Raw genomic sequence first — 9,550 nt, forward strand, 5'->3', positions numbered from 1 at the left:
AGAAAATAAGAACATTCAGGTGTGCAGATTATCAAAAAGAACATACATCAATTGGACAATACAAAAATACAACTTTTATTGAAAATAGCGTTTCAAATGCTTAGTATTCCAAGGATGGGGGAGGTCTCGACCTTCCTTGTCCTGAAGTCAGTAAGTGTCTGGGCGAGGTCTGGCTTTAACAATGTAAGGTCCTTCTCATTTGGCTGCCAGCTTGCCCTCAGCCGGATTCTTGGTGGCGAGGGTTGCTTCGCGTAAGACAAGGTCCCCTACGGCGAACTCCCCTGGTCAGACTCTGCGGTTGTAGTGTGTTCTTATTTTTGGTTGGTAGAAGGCCAGTTTGACAGCAGTGGTTTCTCTGAGCTCTTCGATTAGGTCAAGGTCAACCTGACGGAGCTCTTCAGCTAGTTCTGGGTTCAGATATAAAACCCTTGGGGTAGGCAGACCGACTTCCACTGAGATGACCGCTTCAGCGCCGTATGCTAAGCGAAAGGGGGTCTCCCCAGTGGGAGTCCGAGCGGTAGTACGGTAAGCCCATAGTACATTCGGTAATTCCTCAGCCCAAAGTCCTTTAGCAGCTTCTAGCTTAGTTTTGATAATCTTCAGAAGAGAACGGTTGGTAACCTCGACTTGGCCATTGGCTTGGGGATGACCTGGAGAGGAGAAACAGGGTTGGATCTGGAGGTCTGCACAGAACTTTCTGTACTTGACATTGTCGAATTGTTTGTCGTTGTTGGAGACGATGGCTTGAGGGATGCCAAACCTACATATGATCGACTGCCAGATGAATTTGGTTATGTTCCGTTCGGTAATGGTGGCAAGGGATTCTGCCTCTACCCACTTGGTGAAGTAATCAATGGCGACAATCGCAAACTTGGTCTGGCCTCGGCCGGTGGGAAGTGGTCCAACTAAGTCGATCCCCCATTTGGCGAACGGATAGGGACTGCAAAGTGTGATCAGCTCTGTAGGAGGAGCATGGGAGATGTTGGCAAAGCGTTGACACTTATCATATTTGAGTACGAAGTTAGTCGCATCTTGGTTGAGAGTAGGCCAGAAATAACCAGTGCGAAGTATTTTGTGGGCTAGGGACCTGCCGCCTGAATGATTACCGCAGATACCCTCATGGATTTCTTGCATCACATAGGTTGCTTGAGCCGGATTGAGGCATCGCAGATACGGGCGTGAAAAGCCACGTTTGTACAAGACGCCACTGACGAGGATGTAATTGGACGACCGGGCCTTAACTTTGGCGGCTTGCTGTTGGTCATCTGGAAGTTCCCCCGTTGTCAAAAATAGAAAGATGTCCGATGCCCAAGGGATGGGCTCATTCTGGAGGAACTGTACTTCTTGCTGGTCGGGAGAAATGGCAGGGTGGGCTAGGTACTCGAGACGGACACCACGGCTGAGGTCGGACTGGTCTACAGAAGCCAACTGAGCCATCTCGTCTGCCTTAGAGTTTTTCGCCCGAGGGATGTGCTGGATCTGGAAAATATTGAAGAGGCGAACAAGAGGAAGTGCAATATCCCTGTAAGCCCGCATTGTGTCCTCCTTTGCATTGAGTTCCCCCGTAATTTGTCCGACAATAAGCTGGGAGTCGCTGAACACCTGGATGTGGTTGACACCAATGTCCCTGGCTAGGCGGAGACCTGCTATCAATGCCTCATATTCGGCCTTATTGTTATTAGCATCGAACAAGAAACGGAGAGCACAATTGAAATAACCATCCTCAGGGGCGGTGAGGATGAGACCAGCCCCGCTGCCTTCTCTGCAGGATGATCCGTCGACGTTGAGAGTCCAAAAATGAGGGTCTTCTGGCTCGGTAGGGGTTGGTGAGGGTGGAGGGGCCGTGGTTAGGGTAGGATTAGTGAACTCCAGGATAAAATCGAGGACAGCCTACCCCTTAATTGCTATTCGAGGTCGGTAAGAGATGTTAAACTGGCTGAGTTCCACCGACCATTGCATGAGTCTGCCAGAGAGCTCTGGTTGCTGCATTACCTTCTTCAAAGGTTGGTCGGTGAGGACCACTATGGAATGGGCTTGGAAGTAAGGACGGAGTCATTTGGAGGCGGTGACCAAGGCCAAGGACAATTTTTTTAACAGTGGGTAATTCTACTCGGCGCCCCTGAGGGCCCGACTGATATAGTAGACCGGTCGTTGAACAGAGTTGTCTTCCTTGATAAAAGCTGCACTGACTGCGGTGCTTGAAACGGCTAAGTAGAGGAAGAGGGGTTCGCCAATGATTGCCTGCGAAAGGAGGGGGGGTTGGCCATGCACTGCTTTAACCGTTAAAAGGCCTCTTCGGACTCGGTCGTCCATTCAAAAGTTTGCCGAAGAACTTTGAAGAAGGGGAGGCACTTATCCGTTGCGCGGGAAATGAAACGATTGAGGGCGGCAACTCGACCAGTGAGTCTCTGAATTTCCTTAACCGTTCTAGGTGACTGCATTTCAATCAAGGCCTTGATCTTTTCAGGGTTAGCTTCAATGCCCCGCTGACTGACCATGAAACCCAAGAACTTCCTAGATCCTACGCCGAAGGCGCACTTCTCTAGGTTGAGCTTCATTTGGTACTTCCGTAGGGTGGCGAAGGTCTCTCGCAGGTCGGTCAGATGGCCAGCGGAGAGTTTGCTCTTGACTAGCATGTCGTCGACATATACTTCCATGTTTCGACCGATCTGATGATGAAAAACGGTATTGACCAACCGTTGGTAGGTGGCCCCAGTATTTTTCAGTCCAAATGGCATCACACGGTAATGGTAGGTGCCTCGGTTGGTAATAAAGGAGGTGTATTCCCGATCAGATGGGTGCATCAGAATTTGGTTATACCCAGAGAAGGCATCCATGAAGCTGAGCATTTGGTGACCGGCCGTGGCGTCGACCAGTAAATCTATGCGGGGAAGAGGATAATTGTCTTTGGGGCAAGCTCGGTTGAGGTCTGAGTAGTCGACACAGAGTCGCCATTTACGATTGTTCTTGCGGACCAGGACCACGTTTGACAACCATTTAGGGTAGTCCACGTTATTGATGAATTGTGCCTCAAGGAGCTTGTCGACCTCTGCTGCAATGAGAGTATTGCGCTCCGGGTGGAAAATGCGTTGCTTCTGGCGGTAAGGTCGGAAATGAGATTCAATGCTGAGGCGATGGGTTATGAATGAGGGGTCAATACCCGATATGTCTGAGTGGGTCCAAGCGAATACATCATTGTGCTCAATCAGGAGGGCAGTAAGGTCGGCCTTTGCTTAGGGGGACAGTTGGCTGCCGATTTTAGCAGTTTTCGCTGGGTTGGTGGGGTCGATGGGAACCTCAACGAGCTCCTTCACAGGTTCCCCTCTGACCAGCTCGTCCTCATCCCGGACGTCAAGTCCTTTAATGATCATTGTCTCCTTCAGCTTGATTTCTTTGAGTGAGGCGACATAGCATTCCCTGGCCACGGTCTGTTCTACCCTTACAGTCTCGACCCCCAGATCGGTGGGAAACTTAATGGCAAGGTGATAACTTGATGTGATGGATTGAAAGGCATTTAGGGCGTTGCGACCAAGGATGATGTTGTAAGCGGATGGGCAATCGACAACAAGGAAGGTGAACAACTTTGTAGTCTGCCGTAGGTACTCGCCGATTGTGATGGGGAGATCGATGGAGGTCACCCGGTCGCTAGTAAAACCGACTAAAGGGGTTTGGAGAGGAAACAGACTTTCCTCCTCAATTTTGAGCTGGCGAAAGCAGTTGAGAAAGATGATGTCTGAAGAACTGCCGTTGTCGATGAGAACTCGTCTAACCTTGTAGTTGGAGAGGAGGGTAGAAATGACGAGAGGGTCATCATGAGAGTAACGGATGCCTGTATCGTCGGCGTCCGTGAAGGTGATAGCCTCGGTCCACTACTTGGGTTGTTTGGAGGGTCGGTCGACCGTGGCAACTGCTTTGTCTGAGTCCTACCTTATCTTTCTGAGTTTTGTCCTCTGAGCCGAGCGGGATGGTCCCCCACAAGCAAGGTCGCCTGAAATGACTCTGATTTCTTCAACAGGTAAGGGGGATTGCCTGGCGGCCGAGGTTGCTGTGGAGGGCGATCATGGCCTTGGTTAGGTTGGGCTGGCTGCTGGGGGAGGCTGCGCCGGCGGTTGTTTCTGGAGGGCTCAGTTCTTTGCCTCTGCCGAGGGCGGGTGTTCGTGAACCGGCTAAGACGTCCCTGACGTATTAAGGTCTCGACCTGATCTTTGAGGTTAACGCACTCATCGGTGTTATGGTCATGGTCCTGGTGAAAACGGCAATATTTGGATTGGTCTTTCCGATTTGAAGGGATTCGTGAAGGTTGGAGCCATTTGAAGGGGTAGTCCCGCTGGATCTGATTGAGGACTTATTCCATGGGGGAATTAAGGGGTGTGTACCGCTCGAACCTACCGGGCGGTCAGCTGGCGTCGACCGTTCAGCTCGGGGGGGTCGGTCGGTATAGTGCGGTGTTGGCTATTATACTGGGTGTTTCTGGGTTCTAAGTCTTTTCTCTTTTCTCTTTTCTCTGGGGGTTGGGTTTTTGGTTATTGGATCTTGCCGGGTGGCTAGGGAATCCTCTGCATTAATGTATTTTTGGGCTTTGGAGAGTAGGGTTGCTATGGAGGTTGGAGGGTTTTTAGAGAGGGAAAATAGGAAGTCGGACGACCGCAGACCGGCCATGAAAGCCGTAAGGATGACCTTATCATCGTTTTCCACCACCTGCAAGGCTTCGGTGTTGAAGCGGGTAACGAAACTACGAAGGGACTCCCCCTCGGTCTGGCGGATGTTGAGGAGTTGGGTTGCTGGACGGCGCTGGCGCTGGGCTCCAATGAAATGACTGAAGAAGGAGTCACTGAGATGCTGGAAAGTGGAGATGGGGTCTGCTAGTAACTGGCTAAACCATAGCCGAGCTGACCCCTTCAGTGTCACGGGGAAAGCTCGACACATTATCTCGTCAGGGAATGCATGGAGGATCATGAGGGTTCTGTAGGTCTCCAGATGGTCAACTGGGTTCGTCGTACCATCAAAAGAGTTGATGGTGGGCATTTTGAACTTGGAGGGTAGAGGTTTGTCTCGGATGGAGGCAACAAATGGTGAGTTTGTTGTGGTAGAGGGTTTATGCTGCATGTTCTGCATGACCCCTTGGAGTTGGAGCTTCATGGCTCGGAGTTCTGCATCCCAGAGAGAGATGTTATCACCACCGGAAGGGAGCGGGGGTTGGACGTTACTGGCTTCCCCCTCAGGGGTTGGTACCAAGACTGATGGATGCGGGGGTCGAGGTGGTGGATTTATATGAGGAGGAAGAGGTTGCAGGCCTTCCAAGTTGGGTGGATAGGGCTGCGGGATAGTATGGCTCGGGGCTCGTTCTTGGTTGGGCGGAATATCTGGAGGTGGTGGAGGAGGCATAGGGAGGTCCCTTTGGACTAGAGCATTTATCACGGCTTGATTTTGCTCGGCCATGCGGTTGATGCTGTTGGTAAGCTCGATGAAATACTGTGGTGGGTTGTTTGGATTGGGGGGGTCGGCTTGATGGTCGGCAGCATTTTGGTGAGAAGCCATGGATCTAGTCGTGACCATACACGTTGATGGGTAGCAAGAAAAGGTTATTGGAACAGGGTCTCCGGCGACAATGAGCACAACTGGCACATGGAGCAAAGCCTTTCCACAGACGGTGTCAACTGATGATACAGTTATGATACAACGGGTTCCTGGCATCGGACTGATCCACGCTTCTCGAGCCAATATCCGAGTGGTCAAGCCTACCTGAGAACCTGCACAAGAGTTAAACGGGGAACGGGGTGTCCTCCAGCGAACCCTCTGACGAGCAAGTTAGAGAAAGAAGTGAAATGTAGAGATATGGATCAGAGATAGAAAAACTTAACCTTTTTCTTGTCTTCAACGTCTGCTTATATCCTTTGGTAATCATTTCGTTGTCCCGTCCGACCTATCATCTTGGCCAAAAGTCTATGCTGTAGCTTACCTTGTTCAGGGTGAGGGCGTGCTGTCTCGACGGAGAGGTGTTGTCGTAATAAATACTGTGAGGGGCTGCATTAATGGTGATGTGCAGTGGCAATAACTTTGCAGATTTTTGTATGCTGTTGTGGCTTGCCCTTTACCTACTACGTGTCTGAATATCATTGGTCCTTCATGTCATGTTGACTTCCAGCTGTGCTGGGCCTCATCGGTTGGGTTACGTATTGGGCCCTAAGTGGTAGGCTTGGGTTGTTCATAGTGGGTTATGGCCTTTATGGGCCTACCCATGTCAAATAATATTCATTCAATTCTAATTTATCTTCCATCTACCTTGGCCTAGCCCATACCCTAGGTGACTTGTCCCAAATGAGGATGGGCATAGGCTTTGGGTTTGAAGCCTGACCGTATTCATTGGCATGTAAGAGGTGGCTCATCGGGCAAGCCTTCGAACCTATAAAAAAATGGCCTTTAATGTTGGCTCATTTGGCTAAACCTGACCTATTGGTCTACTCATGCGAGTTTGTTAGGTAGAACTTTGGCCTAAGGTTTTGCCCGATGAACCAATTCAACCTAAGCCTATTGGGCTTAAGATCTGCTTTGACCTGCCCAGCCCTACCCAATGTTCACCCTTGCCCATAGGTTACCTTGCATTTGCAAGACCTGCAGATAGGATTGAAAACGAGCCGAGTCACGGTGAGTAATAGGTTGTTCAAGTTTGATTTAATGATAATTTAATGAGTTTAAAATTATATTTAAATTTGACTTGTTTACATGATAAGTCAATTTCGAATGAGTTTTTAATGAGCTGAATATGAATTGAACTTGAATAACTTAATTTTTTATAGTGCATATAAGCTCATCAAACAAGTAGTAGTTTGTTCAACTTTGATTTAAAAACTTAATAAGTTTAAAATTATATTTAAATTTGACATATTTACCTAATAAATTGATCTCAAATAAATTATTAACAAATTAAACACGAATCAAATCCGAATAACTTGATTGGTATAACCCCGATACTTGCCTCTGCCATATCACATTATTTTTTTCCTTACCTTGTCAGCTCTTGCGCTAACTCCAATTGGTAAAATTAGTCAACGAAATTTGATGTATTTTTCACTCTAATGTATGTTAGTGGTGTGTGTCTGTGTCAAAAATTAAAAGAAAATTTTAGTGTACACATCTCTACCATATATATCTTTAAGTTATATTATTTTAATTCTTGATTATAATTAATTTTTTTTAATTATAACTCGTGAAATTTTTAATTATACCTCATTTATTATTTAATTATGATTTTTTTTTTTAATTATAACTCAAAAAATATAAAATTATAATATTTTTTATTTAATTATAAAGCGTATATAATATACTCCTTTAAAAAGGTATACCATAGTCTTTTCTTAAATTAAAAATTCGTTAACAGCAGCAAGTGAACAAAGAGGAAAGAGTGAAAAAAAAGAGAGTAGTGGGGAGGTGGGGACAATTTGTGCACATGGTAGAAAGATGGGAGAGTGTTGAAGGTTTTAATTATTTTAATCAGCTTGCTTGATTCTACTTTTTAAAAAATAGTTTTCAAAAAAAATTATTTTTTTATTTTTTATATTTTAATATTTTTAATAATTTTTTTTTAATAGTTTAAGAATTTTTTTTTTAAATTTTTAAACACATCTAACATAAATACACTTAAAAAATATAATATTTGTGATTTTTTTAAAAAAAATGCACTAAACACCAAAAAATATTTAAAAAATACGAAAATTCAATACATTTTTCATATTTTTGTGTATTTATTATTTTTTAAAAATATTTTTTCATAAATATTTTACTATTTAGATACATTTAAATAATGTGCATCTAAAAATATAAAAAAAATGCTTAAAATTTTTAAAAAATATTCACTAAAAACAAAAAACTCAATTTTCAAATAGCTGAATTTAGAAAACTGAAACTAAACATACTGATTAATTTTATATTTATTTAACACATTTTAATTATATAAGCATCTATCCACTATCTAAATTAATAATCACTTAGATAATCACTTAACACACAAAATTAGATTGCACATTTTATTGATTAATTCAAGACACTCTTGAAAATGCTAAACAAACTTCTATTATTTTATTTTTTTAAAGTTTAAAGAACAGTTATGTGTTAAGTTGTATTGTTAATTGTGAATAGTGAACTAATGAAAAGGAGAGGAGAGTGAAAAACAGGAAGAAGGGAGAGCGGCCTCCCATTGATATAAAGGTAAGACAGAGATAAAGGAGAGGGGAAACTGACGTGTTAATTTTAATTTTCTTATTTACTTTTATTTCTTAATATACATTTTAACATTTTTATTGTAGCACTAATTATTTTCTAAATTAACAAGTATTTAATACGCAAAATTAGGTTCATTTTTATAAATAAATAAATTACAATTAATACATACTACAAAAATTCTGTTACAATTTATTGTGCGTTAATACACACTAATAAATATTTGACGTAATAGCAGAAATAAATATTTGATATAACGGTGATATCACGTGATTCAACAAGCATTTTTGATATGTGAGTTAGTGGGAGATAAAAGTGTCACTGTTACACTCAGTATTTTTTTTTCCGAATGATAAAGGATAAAGGACATGACAATTAGTGATTAATTGGGGGATTAAGTTGCATGGTGTCCATAATTTCCACATATAGAGCCAAATATTGACTATTGCCTAACACAACTCATTCCGCATTATAAGGCCAAAGTCAAGGCAATGGTCAACCTGTTAACATTTTTCAATTTTTTAACAATTTTTTTTTAAAATTTATATTCATTTGTATTTTACTTTTTCATATTCACCTAGTCTAAAAGTTTTTTTTTTTTATAATTAAAAAACTAATTTTTATTTTTATTTTTATTTTTAATCTTCAATCGGTTTTTTTTTTAATTAAACTTTTTAAGTTCTAATCTATAGAACTTAAAAGTAAATTTAAAAAAAAGAAAAAAAAATCACTAAAAAGTTTTAAAAAAAATTTCACTAAATTAATAAAGAATCTAAAAAAAATGCGAAAAAGAACAAAGCTTCAACCACCCTATGCCACCACAGGCATAAAGGTCATCCAGGCAATCTCACTCTGTTTCCTAGGCATATATGCCTCTACTTTTACACAATGATTCACTTTTTTTCTTCTAAAATTAGTGAAAACAAATCCAACACATTAACAATGCATATATCTATTGTTAGAAAAAATTGAATGGTGATGATGTCTAGAACAATAGAGAACACTTCTTCAAGGCACGTTGCAAACCTCGATACCCTTGAGACATTTTTTGCCCCCCATTGTTAGTGTGAAACGTGTTACGACAAATCATCTCTAGGATACAATGAAGCCCATCCTAGGTTATGTGGAGTTCTATTTCTGCAGAAAATTGAATGTAAAAATAGAAGACGAAACAAAAATAAAAACAAACTGCCTTACAGAATACCTTTTGAATATAGAAAGAGCAACACAATATTTCTACATCTTTGGACTGCTCAAATCTAGTATGCAACTTGAATATATAAATTAAAAAAAATCTAGTATGCGACTGTAATTAACAGTCATCATGGCAATT

This window comes from Camellia sinensis, chromosome 8, assembly GCF_055761805.1.
Source record: "Camellia sinensis isolate YWXY chromosome 8, ASM5576180v1, whole genome shotgun sequence".
Lineage (NCBI taxonomy): Eukaryota > Viridiplantae > Streptophyta > Magnoliopsida > Ericales > Theaceae > Camellia > Camellia sinensis.